This window comes from Gopherus flavomarginatus, chromosome 20 (genome assembly GCF_025201925.1).
Source record: "Gopherus flavomarginatus isolate rGopFla2 chromosome 20, rGopFla2.mat.asm, whole genome shotgun sequence".
In the NCBI taxonomy this organism is placed as follows: domain Eukaryota; kingdom Metazoa; phylum Chordata; order Testudines; family Testudinidae; genus Gopherus; species Gopherus flavomarginatus.
In genome coordinates, this window is record NC_066636.1 from 13,227,605 (window position 1) to 13,239,810 (window position 12,206).

General features: G+C 51.9%; 1 pseudogene; it reads right to left on the minus strand.

Moving 5' to 3' along the window:
* The window catches only part of LOC127037821 (zinc finger protein 436-like), a 714,289-nt pseudogene that overhangs the window by 283,628 nt on the left and 418,455 nt on the right, over positions 1-12,206 (minus strand).

Below are 12,206 nucleotides of genomic sequence, written 5' to 3' on the forward strand. Positions count from 1 at the left end.
AGGAGAATGAGTCAAGGGGGTGGAGTGGGCAGGGCTGCCAAGAGGATTTAGGGGGCCTGAGGCAAAACAATTTTGGGGGCCCCTTCCATAAAAAAAAGTTGCAATACTATAGAATAATATATTCTCATGGGATCCCTGCAGGGCCTGGGACAAATTGCCCCACTTGCCCCCCTCCGGGTGGCCCTGCTCTCAGCCTCTCCTCATAAGTCCCCTGCCCCCTAATCATTTTTGTTGCCCTCCCCTAGACTCGCTCCAATTTGTTTCTGTAGTGGAAGGGCAAAAATTGGACGCAATGCTCCAGAAAGAGGGGAGGGACAGCTCAATGGTTTGAGCGTTGGCTTGCTAAACCCAGGGTTATGAGTTCAATCCATGAGGGGGCCACTTAGGGACCTGGGGCAAAAATCAGTGTTTGGTCATGCTAGTGGAGGCAGGTGGCTGGACTCAATGACTTTTCAAGGTCCCTTCCAGTTCTAGGAGATAGGTATATCTCCAATCATGCATTAAAAAAAAAAAGATGTGGCCTCACCTCTGCTGAGTAGAGGGGAATAATCACTTCCCTCAATCTGCTGGTGATGCTCCTACTCATCCAGCCCAGCATGACCAGTTACCAATATTGAATGCAGACCCAGCAATATTTGATCAATTGGCTACTGTCCATTCAGGAGGTTATTTCCTACCTATTCATAAAGAATGAAGATGCTCTAAGCAGAGGGGAGAGAGCTGTCCTGTTTGTGTAGTTATTCCATCTCCCTGAGAGGTGGTAGCTATGTGGGTGGGTGTGCAAGCTGTGGTGTCTCCATGTATCTATAAGTTTAATGAAACCCCATTTTTAAAAGCACTGTGGTCTGGGAAGAGAACAGGAGATCTCCGAGGCAGGGCCTGTCCTTCAAAATCTTTAAGATCACAGACATCTCCAGCACAGTCATGGGGGCGTAGTTCAGTAGTAGAGTGTTTGACTGCAAATCAAAGGGTTCTTGGTTCAAATCCTATTGCCACCTTATAAACCTCTTCCTTCAACAAAAATAATCGCATTTCCTTTATGTTCAGGAGTTCCACTGAATAGGGATCCCTGAAATGAATGGAAACACTCAATATTTGCCTGTGCAAATGCATAAAAAACTAGCAAACATGTGCCTCCACTGAAATCAGTTCCAGTCCTCTAAAGGATTAAAGAATCTCTATTGAGGTTGCAGGAAAAAAACATCCTGATGTGTAGAAAGAATAGTAAATATGGCAGGCGACCAGCTTGGCTTAACAGTGAAATCCTTGCTGATCTTAAACACAAAAAAGCAGCCTACAAGAAGTGGAAAATTGGAGAAATGACCAGGGAGGAGAATAAAAATATTGCTCAGGCATCCAGGAGTGAAATCAGGAAGGCCAAATCACACATGGAGTTGCAGCTAGCAAAAGATGTTAAGAGTAACAAGAAGGGTTTCTTCAGGTATGTTAGTAAGATGAAGAAAGTCAAGGAAAGTGTCAGCTCCCAGACTGCTGCACTGGGCAGCACAGCATGGGGAGGAGGTGACCAGCCCTCTGTGGAGAAAGAAGTGGTTTGGGACTATTTAGAAAAACTGGAGACAAGCACATGTCCATGGGGCTGGATGTGCTGCATCTGAGGGTGCTAAAGGAGTTGGCGGATGTGATTGCAGAGACATTGGCCATAGACTCATAGACTCTAGGACTGGAAGGGACCTCGAGAGGTCATCGAGTCCAGTCCCCTACCCTCATGGCAGGACCAAATACTGTCTAGACCATCCCTGATAGACATTTATCTAACCTACTCTTAAATATCTCCAGACATGGAGATTCCACAACTTCCCTAGGCAATCTATTCCAGTGTTTAACTACCCTGACAGTTAGGAACTTTTTCCTAATGTCCAACCTAAATCTCCCTTGCTGCAGTTTAAGCCATTTGCTTCTTGTTCTATCATTGGAGGCTAAGGTGAACAAGTTTTCTCCCTCCTCCTGATGACACCCTTTTAGACACCTGAAAACTTCTATCATGTCCCCTCTCAGTCTTCTCTTTTCCAAACTAAACAAACCCAATTCCTTCAGCCTTCCTTCATAGGTCATGTTCTCAAGACCTTTAATCATTCTTGTTGCTCTTCTCTGGACCCTCTCCAATTTCTCCACATCTTTCTTGAAATGTGGTGCCCAGAACTGGACACAATACTCCAGTTGAGGCCTAACCAGCGCAGAGTAAAGTGGAAGAATGAAACTTTGAAAACTCATGGCGATCGGGGGAGGTCCCGGATGACTGGAAAAAGGCTACTGTAGTGCCCATCTTTAAAAAAGGGAAGAAGAAGGATCCGGGGAACTACAGGCCAGTCAGCCTCACCTCAGTCCCTGGAAAAATCATGGAGCAGGTGCTCAAGGAATCAATTCTGAAGCACTTAGAGGAGAGGAAAGTGATCAGGAACAGTCAGCATGGATTCATCAAGGGCAAGTCATGCCTGACTAACCTAATTGCCTTCTATGAGGAGATAACTGGCTCTGTGGATGAGGGGAAAGCAGTGGATGTGTTATTCCTTGACTTTAGCAAAGCTTTTGATACGGTCTCCCACAGTATTCTTGCCAGCAAGTTAAAGAATTATGGGCTGGATGAATGGACTATAAGATGGATAGAAAGCTGGCTAGATTGTAGGCTCAATGGGCAGTAATCAAAGGCTCCATGTCTAGTTGGCAGCCGGTTTCAAGCGGAGTGCCCCAAGGGTCGGTCCTGGGGCCGGTTTTGTTCAATATCTTCATTAATGATCTGGAGGATGGTGTGGATTGCACCCTCAGCAAGTTTGCAGAAGACACTAAACTGAGAGGAGTGGTTGATATCCTGGAGTGTAGGTATAGGATACAGAGGGACCTAGACAAATTAGAGGACTGGGGCAAAAGAAATCTGATGAGGTTCAGCAAGGATGAGTGCAGAATCCTGCACTTAGGATGGAAGAATCCCATTCACTGTTACACACTAGGGATCGAATGGCCAGGCAGCAGTTCTGCAGAAAAGGGTGAGCTGGGGCATGGGGGCCGCCCACACCGCAGCAGATAACCCGCGGGGGGCACTGGGGAACCGCTCCCCACACCAGCTCACCTACCTCCCCTCTGCCTCCCTGGGCCTGAGCACGAAGCTGCCGTTTGCTTCTCAGCCCTCCCAGCCTTCCCATGTGAACCGTCATGGGCAGGGGTTCCAGGGGCCATCAGGGGACAGGGAGAAGGGTGGTATAATGGGGCAAGGGTCCTGGGGGTCATCAGGAATGAGAGGAGAGGTTGGATGGGGCAGCAGGGGACAGGGAAGGAGGGTAGATGGGGTAGGGGTCCCCAGGGGGGCGTCAAGGAACGTGGGGAGTTGGATGGGGCAGGAGTCCCAAGGGGCAGGGGTGGGCCACAACCCCCACGTGGGGGAGGAGGGAACTGATTGTTAAGATTTTGGCAGCTCATCACTGGCCGGGGATGGTAGGCTGAGGAGGCGAGCTGGTGGGCAACGGCGGGGGGTGAGTATGTGAGCCAGGGAGGGGGGGAACAGACGTGAGCAGTGGGCAGGTGAGCTGGGGGAGTGGGGGTCTGAGGAGGGAAGCGGGAGGGCATTGGCAGGGGGGTCAGGTGAGCTGGCGTTGGGGGAGGAGAGCTGAGGAGGCGAGCGGGTGGGCAGGGAGATGAGCCGTGGGGGCTGAGGCGAGTGGGTGGGCAGTGACAGGCGGGGCGGGTGAGCCGGCAGCAGGGGAGGGGGGTGAGGAGGTGAGCGGGGGGCTGAGGAGGTGAATGGTGAGTCAGTGGCTGACCTGTTCTACTGATCTGCTCTGGCTCCCAGCCCGTCGCCAAGGGGTGCAGCTGTCTGGAGGTGCTGCCTTCCACGCCTTCCTCAGTCACACCTCATTCAGTCAACAGGGCAACTGATTACAAAGTGGGGGAAAGATCTTATTCTACTTCTGGCAAAGAGACAGTTTTCTTTTACCTTAATTACACTACCTTAGGGGCCCCCTATAACATATTAGCAAGGTTCATTACCCCTGTTTTGGCAGGGCGGTGCTGGGGAAGGAGGGTTTGTTTCCACTAGGCGGGCGGCACTTGGGGGTGGATTGTTTCGGGGGGCCTGGGAGGCGCTGGCGACATTGTTTTTGCAGGGTGGGTGGTGTTGTGGGGGTTGTGTTTCGGAGGGGCTGGGCGGTGCTGGGGGGCGTTCTGTGAGGTTTCAGCCCTCAGCTGTTTTCTTTGGAGTAATATTGCCCTTGCCACTTTACGAGTTATGCAGGCCTGGACTAAACCACAACCTCGGGAGTCAGCATTCACGTATCCTGCAGTCTGAACTTGGAATCTGATACATTCCCTCATTGGCTACCATTGTTTGCCCAGCATGGAAGTGCTCCTTGTATAATGAGTCAGCCAGATTGGGACCCATAGGCATGTAGGGCAGGTCTCCAGTGTGGATTTGAACTGTTTGATGAATAAATTACCCTGTACTAATTGCCAGGATGTTTGGAAGGAGAGTTAAGCCTATTGTTTTCTCAGGCCGAAAGGCTGCTGGAAATATATAAGAACCTGGGACACGATCCTTCTTCATCTCAGATCTGCTTTGGGTTTCAAGAGGGGGAAACCTTAAGCCACAAGGATTGAGATCTCCAGTCGTTGACTGGAGCCACCCTGAATATGGAAATTGAACTATAACCTATGGACTATTTCTAAAAGGACTTTTGGCAACTACAAGCTCATCTCTACTGTATATCTGAACCTCAAGAATTGAATTCAAGTCTATATGTATATTAATCTTTTAACTAACACTCTCTCTCTTTTCTTTTCTAATAAATTTTAGCTTAGTTAATAAGAATTGGCTATAGCATGTATTTTAGGTAAGATCTAAGCTATAATTTAACCTGGGTGTGTGGCTGATCCTTTGGGATTGGAAGGACCTTTTCTTTTATATGATGAAGTAAGATTTTCAGGAATAATCATCATATCTGACAGGTGTGTCTGGATGGAGGCCTGAGGCTGGGTACTTTAAGGGAACTGCGTGGTTTAAACTTCTAAGTAACCAGTGAGGAACTACAGAAGCTGTTTTGTGTTGGCTTGGTAAATCTAAGTATTGAAATAACCACCAGCATTTGGGATTTGTCTGCCCTGCTTTGTTTGCAGTTCACCCTGATTGAGTGACCTGAGCTGGCTCCCACAGGCAGCACCGTCATACCTACATCCAGGCTGTAGGGGTCCGGGGGATTTTAGGGGCCTTGAGGTGCACAGATACCTACATCCAGGCCATAGGGGTCCCTGGGGGGCTTAGAGAGTTTGAGGGGGACACAGATACCATTCTCCAGGCTCTAGGGGTCCCAGGAGGGCTTAGAGGGTTCATGAGGGGCACATATTCCTACATCCAGGCTGTAGTGGTACCAGGGGGCTTTGGGGGTTAGTGGGGGGCAAAGATACCTACGTCCAGGCTGGACGCACCCTGGGAGTCTTAGGAGATTTGTGGGGGCCCAAGATACCAGGCTGTAGGGGTACCAGGGGGTCATAGGGGTTCGGGTGGGAACAGATACCTATGTCCAGGCTGTATCGATCCTGGGGGGGTTAGAGGTTTCATGAGGGGCACAGATATCTACGTCCAGATTGTAGATGTCCCGGGGGGCGTTAGGGGGGTTGTCCAGGCTGTACGGGTTTCTGGGGGGTTAGGGGGTTTCTGAGGGGCACATATATCTACGTGCACACTGGAGTGTCCCAGGGGGCTTATAGAGTCTATATGGGGTACAGATACAAATGTCCTGGCTGTATAGGTCCCTGGGGGGCTTAAGGGGTTGTGGGGGGCACAGATACCTAAGTTCAGGCTGGAGGGGTTTCCAAGGGTCTTAGGTGTTTGGTGGGGGGCACAGATATCTACTTCCAGGCTACTGGGGTCCTGGAGGGGCTTAGGGTCTGTCACGGAGTGTGGGGGAGTACGGTCCTGCACCCCTCTTCCTGGGACTCACAGTGACTCTCAGCCAGCCAGTAAAACAGAAGGTTTATTGGACAACAGGAGCGAAGGATACAGCAGAGCTTGGAGGCACAAGCAGGACCCCGCAATCGAGTCCTTCTGGGGGTTCAGGAAACTTAGTTCCCAGTTTGGGATCCCCTGAATTCCAACCACCCAGCCCAAAACGGAAACTGAACTAACCCAACTCCCTCCAGCCGGCCCCTTTCTGTGTCCAGCTTCCCGGGCAAAGGTGCTGACCCCCTCCCCCCTGCCTCGCTCAGGTTACAGGCTGAGCACGTGTCCGGTCGTAAAGTCACCCGCTGCTCTCCCATCCCCCACACAGACAGTCTCTACTCCTTCACAGTAATGCTCAGAGCATTTCCCGCATGGTGCAACAGTGACACTTTGTGGCCACGCAGGGTAATGCACAGAGCATCACGCCTATGTAGAGGCTGTAGAGATCCGTGGGGGGTTTTGGGGTCACGGGGGGGCACAGATAGCTACGTCCAGGCTGGAGGCTTCCAGTGGGCATTAGGGGCTTCATGGAGGACACAAATATCTATGTCTGGGCTGGAGAGGTCCCTGGACAGCTTAGGGGGTTGTGGTGAGCACAGATACATACGTCCAGGCTGTAGTGATCCCTGGGGGTTTAGGGAGTTGGTAAGGGGTACAGACACCTACGTATGGTCTGGAGGGGTGCCTGGGGGACATAAGGGGTTGTGGTTGCGCAGATACCTAAGTCCCAGTTGGAGAGGGCCATGAGGAGCTTAGAGGGTTTGTGTGGCATACAAATAACTACAACCAGGCTGGTGGGGGCCCTATGGGTCTTAGAGGGTTTGTGGGGGGCAGAGATACCTATGTCCAGCCTGTAGAAGTTGTGGGGAGGGCTTAAGGGGTTCCTGGAGGCCACAAATATCTGCATCCAGGCTGGAGGTGTTCTGGGGGTATTAGAGTGTGGGGGGGCACAGATACCTATATCGAAGCTGTAGGGGTCCTGGGGTTGCTTTGGGGCATTTTGGGGTACAGATATCTACTTCCATGCTGTTGGGGTCCCTGGGAGGATCTGTGGGTTCGTGAGGGTGCACAGATACCTACGTCCAGGTTATAGGGATCCTGGGGGGGGCTAAGGGGTTTGTAAGGGGTACAGATACATTCATCCAGGCAAGAGGGGTCCTAGGGACCTTAGGGGGTTCATTTTGGGCACAGATACCTGCTTCTAGGCTGTAGGGGTTCCGGGGGCTTAGGGGGGTTGTGGGGTGCACAGATACCTACATCTAGGCTGGAGGGGTTTCAGGGATCTTAGGAGGGTTGTGGGGGCACAGATACCTATGTCCATGCTGGAGGGGTCCTGTCGTGGCTTAGGGGATTCGTGGGGTCAGAGATACCTATGTCTAGGCTGCAGGAGTCCCGGGGGCGATTAGGTGTGTTGCGGGGGGAACAGATACCTATGTCCTGATGGTAGGGGGCCCTGGATAGCTTAGGCAGTTTGTGGGGGTCACAGATACAAACATCCATGCTCTAGGGGTCCCGAGGGTCTTTGTGGGGCTCTGGGGGTCACAGATACCTACCTACAGTCTGGAAGGGTCCTGTGGGTCTTTCGGGGAGCGTGGGGTGTAGAGATGCCTACATCTGGGCTTGTGGGTACCCTGGGGAGGTTAAGCTTAAAGGTTTGTGGGGAGCACAGATACCTTTATCCAGCCTAGATGGATCCCAGTGGGATTAGAGGGCTGTGGGGGGGCACAGATACCTATGTAAGCAGAATCAAGATGAACTCTACCCTGACATCTGGTGGTGAATTATGGCGAGTGTGGAAAAGAATTTCAGGGGCTGATCGTGTTTGCATAGACACACCCACCCCACCTGACACACCCACGGCAGCCTGGGATGGTTGCTTTGGCAGCTGTGGTATCCCCAGTTTATTTGTTGTTGGGGTGTCAGATGTGGAGTGTTGTCACCCTGATTGTGTGGATGAGGAACTGTGAAACTGCTTTGAGACAGGGATTCTCACCATCAATTGGGTGGCACTCGCTAGGCAAGGGAGTGGGCTCCTTGGGTGAGCCAGAAACACCAATTGCATCTTTTTTTCTTCTAACAGTTGAATAGCAGAGCTGATTTTTGATGCTCTTGAGTATTGAAGGTTCAGGTTTCTGAGCTGAAATCATTCAAAAGCTATGTTAACTAATAAGGGAGTCTGAAACTGTATTGCAGAACAGCTGAAAAAAAAGAGCAGTTTGTGGGATGGTTGGAGTGGCCCGTGAGGTGAGGTGAGTGGAGCAGTTTTTGGAGAAAGCTGGAGCAGATCAGCTGGTGGACTGAGCTGAGCAGTTAGTGGGAAAAGTAGAAGCAGAATCTTATGGAGAAGCAGGGCAGTTGGCAGTGGACCATGTAAGGTGCTCCTTTCTACCCAGTCTGGCAGGGGAAAAACCCTGCAGATAGACTCTTGAACTCTGGGGCTGCGGGACTGTGGGTGATTTTGGGGTTGCTGGAGTCTTGAAACATTTGAATTATTGGACTTTGGAGTCTTGGGGTGGTTTGGGGATTGCTAGACTCTAGAGCCCAGGGAAAAGGACACGGCCTAGTTGAGGTGTTTTCCCAATTTAATGCTCTGTTGTTCATCTCACTTTATTAAACATTTTCTGCTACACCCAGACTCTGTGCTTGCGAGAGGGGAAGTATTGCCTCTTTGAGGCACCTAGGAGTGGGTATGTAAAATTTTCCCATGTCACTGGGTGGGGGCTAGAGCTGGTTTACACTCCGTTATAGGGAAAGGACCCGTATGTATTGAACCCAGTCCTTGCTGCTATCAATTCAGCCTGGCAGAAGGGTTCCACCTATGTCCAGGCTGATGGGGTCCCTGGGGGGGGGGTCAGGGATTTGGTGGGGGCACAGATACCTACGTCCAGGTTGCAGGGGTCCCGGAGGGGCTTAGGGTCTGTCACGGAGTGTGGTGGAATCCGGTCCTGCACCCCTCTTCCTGGGACACACAGTGACTCAGCCAGCCAGTAAAACAGAAGGTTTTTTTGGCCAACAGGAACGAAGGATTCAGCAGAGCTTTTGGGCACAACCAGGACCCCTCAGTCGAGTCCTTCTGGGGGTTCAGGAAGCTTAGTTCCCAGTTTGGGATTCCCTGAATTCCAACTACCCAGCCCCAAACCGAAACTAAACTAACTCAGCTCCCTCCAGCCGGCCCCTTCCTTTGTCCAGCTTCCCAGGCAAAGGTGCTGATCTCCTCCCCCATGCCTAGCTCGATTTACAGGCTTAGGTCCTGTCCCTCGCCTAAAGTCACCCGCTGCTCCCCCATACCCCACAAAGACAGTCCCTACTCCATCACAGTAATGCCCAGAGCTTTTCCCTCACGGAGCAACAGTGACACCGTGTGGCTATGCAGGGTAATGCACAAAGCATTTCCTGCATGGAGCAACAGTGACACCATGTGGCCACGCAGCGTAATGCACAGAGCAGCACACCTACGTAGAGGCTGTAGAAATCCCTGGGGGGCTTAGGGGTCATGGGAGGTACAGATAGCAACGTCCAGGGTGGAGGCATTCCGGGGGGGCATAAGGGGGTTCGTAGGGTAATAGATACCTACGTCCAGGATGGTCGGGACCCTGGGGGAGTTAGGTGGGTTGTGGGGGGCATAGGTACTTGCATCCAGGCTGTAGAGGTCCTGGTGGGGATTAGGGGCTTCGTGGAGGACACCAATACCTATGTCTGAGCTGGAGGGGTCCCTGGACGGTTTAGGGGGTTGTGGTGAACACAGTGGTCCCTGGGGGTTTAGAGACTTGGTGAGGGGCACAGATACCTATGTATGTCCTGGAGGGGTCCCTGGACAGCTTAGGGGGTTGTGGTGAGCACAGATACATACGTCCAGGCTGTAGTGATCCCTGGGGGTTTAGGGAGTTGGTAAGGGGTACAGACACCTACGTATGGTCTGGAGGGGTGCCTGGGGGACATAAGGGGTTGTGGTTGCGCAGATACCTAAGTCCCAGTTGGAGAGGGCCATGAGGAGCTTAGAGGGTTTGTGTGGCATACAAATAACTACAACCAGGCTGGTGGGGGCCCTATGGGTCTTAGAGGGTTTGTGGGGGGCAGAGATACCTATGTCCAGCCTGTAGAAGTTGTGGGGAGGGCTTAAGGGGTTCCTGGAGGCCACAAATATCTGCATCCAGGCTGGAGGTGTTCTGGGGGTATTAGAGTGTGGGGGGGCACAGATACCTATATCGAAGCTGTAGGGGTCCTGGGGTTGCTTTGGGGCATTTTGGGGTACAGATATCTACTTCCATGCTGTTGGGGTCCCTGGGAGGATCTGTGGGTTCGTGAGGGTGCACAGATACCTACGTCCAGGTTATAGGGATCCTGGGGGGGGCTAAGGGGTTTGTAAGGGGTACAGATACATTCATCCAGGCAAGAGGGGTCCTAGGGACCTTAGGGGGTTCATTTTGGGCACAGATACCTGCGTCTAGGCTGTAGGGGTTCCGGGGGCTTAGGGGGGTTGTGGGGTGCACAGATACCTACATCTAGGCTGGAGGGGTTTCAGGGATCTTAGGAGGGTTGTGGGGGCACAGATACCTATGTCCATGCTGGAGGGGTCCTGTCGTGGCTTAGGGGATTCGTGGGGTCAGAGATACCTATGTCTAGGCTGCAGGAGTCCCGGGGGCGATTAGGTGTGTTGCGGGGGGAACAGATACCTATGTCCTGATGGTAGGGGGCCCTGGATAGCTTAGGCAGTTTGTGGGGGTCACAGATACAAACATCCATGCTCTAGGGGTCCCGAGGGTCTTTGTGGGGCTCTGGGGGTCACAGATACCTACCTACAGTCTGGAAGGGTCCTGTGGGTCTTTCGGGGAGCGTGGGGTGTAGAGATGCCTACATCTGGGCTTGTGGGTACCCTGGGGAGGTTAAGCTTAAAGGTTTGTGGGGAGCACAGATACCTTTATCCAGCCTAGATGGATCCCAGTGGGATTAGAGGGCTGTGGGGGGGCACAGATACCTATGTAAGCAGAATCAAGATGAACTCTACCCTGACATCTGGTGGTGAATTATGGCGAGTGTGGAAAAGAATTTCAGGGGCTGATCGTGTTTGCATAGACACACCCACCCCACCTGACACACCCACGGCAGCCTGGGATGGTTGCTTTGGCAGCTGTGGTATCCCCAGTTTATTTGTTGTTGGGGTGTCAGATGTGGAGTGTTGTCACCCTGATTGTGTGGATGAGGAACTGTGAAACTGCTTTGAGACAGGGATTCTCACCATCAATTGGGTGGCACTCGCTAGGCAAGGGAGTGGGCTCCTTGGGTGAGCCAGAAACACCAATTGCATCTTTTTTTCTTCTAACAGTTGAATAGCAGAGCTGATTTTTGATGCTCTTGAGTATTGAAGGTTCAGGTTTCTGAGCTGAAATCATTCAAAAGCTATGTTAACTAATAAGGGAGTCTGAAACTGTATTGCAGAACAGCTGAAAAAAAAGAGCAGTTTGTGGGATGGTTGGAGTGGCCCGTGAGGTGAGGTGAGTGGAGCAGTTTTTGGAGAAAGCTGGAGCAGATCAGCTGGTGGACTGAGCTGAGCAGTTAGTGGGAAAAGTAGAAGCAGAATCTTATGGAGAAGCAGGGCAGTTGGCAGTGGACCATGTAAGGTGCTCCTTTCTACCCAGTCTGGCAGGGGAAAAACCCTGCAGATAGACTCTTGAACTCTGGGGCTGCGGGACTGTGGGTGATTTTGGGGTTGCTGGAGTCTTGAAACATTTGAATTATTGGACTTTGGAGTCTTGGGGTGGTTTGGGGATTGCTAGACTCTAGAGCCCAGGGAAAAGGACACGGCCTAGTTGAGGTGTTTTCCCAATTTAATGCTCTGTTGTTCATCTCACTTTATTAAACATTTTCTGCTACACCCAGACTCTGTGCTTGCGAGAGGGGAAGTATTGCCTCTTTGAGGCACCTAGGAGTGGGTATGTAAAATTTTCCCATGTCACTGGGTGGGGGCTAGAGCTGGTTTACACTCCGTTATAGGGAAAGGACCCGTATGTATTGAACCCAGTCCTTGCTGCTATCAATTCAGCCTGGCAGAAGGGTTCCACCTATGTCCAGGCTGATGGGGTCCCTGGGGGGGGGTCAGGGATTTGGTGGGGGCACAGATACCTACGTCCAGGTTGCAGGGGTCCCGGAGGGGCTTAGGGTCTGTCACGGAGTGTGGTGGAATCCGGTCCTGCACCCCTCTTCCTGGGACACACAGTGACTCAGCCAGCCAGTAAAACAGAAGGTTTTTTTGGCCAACAGGAAC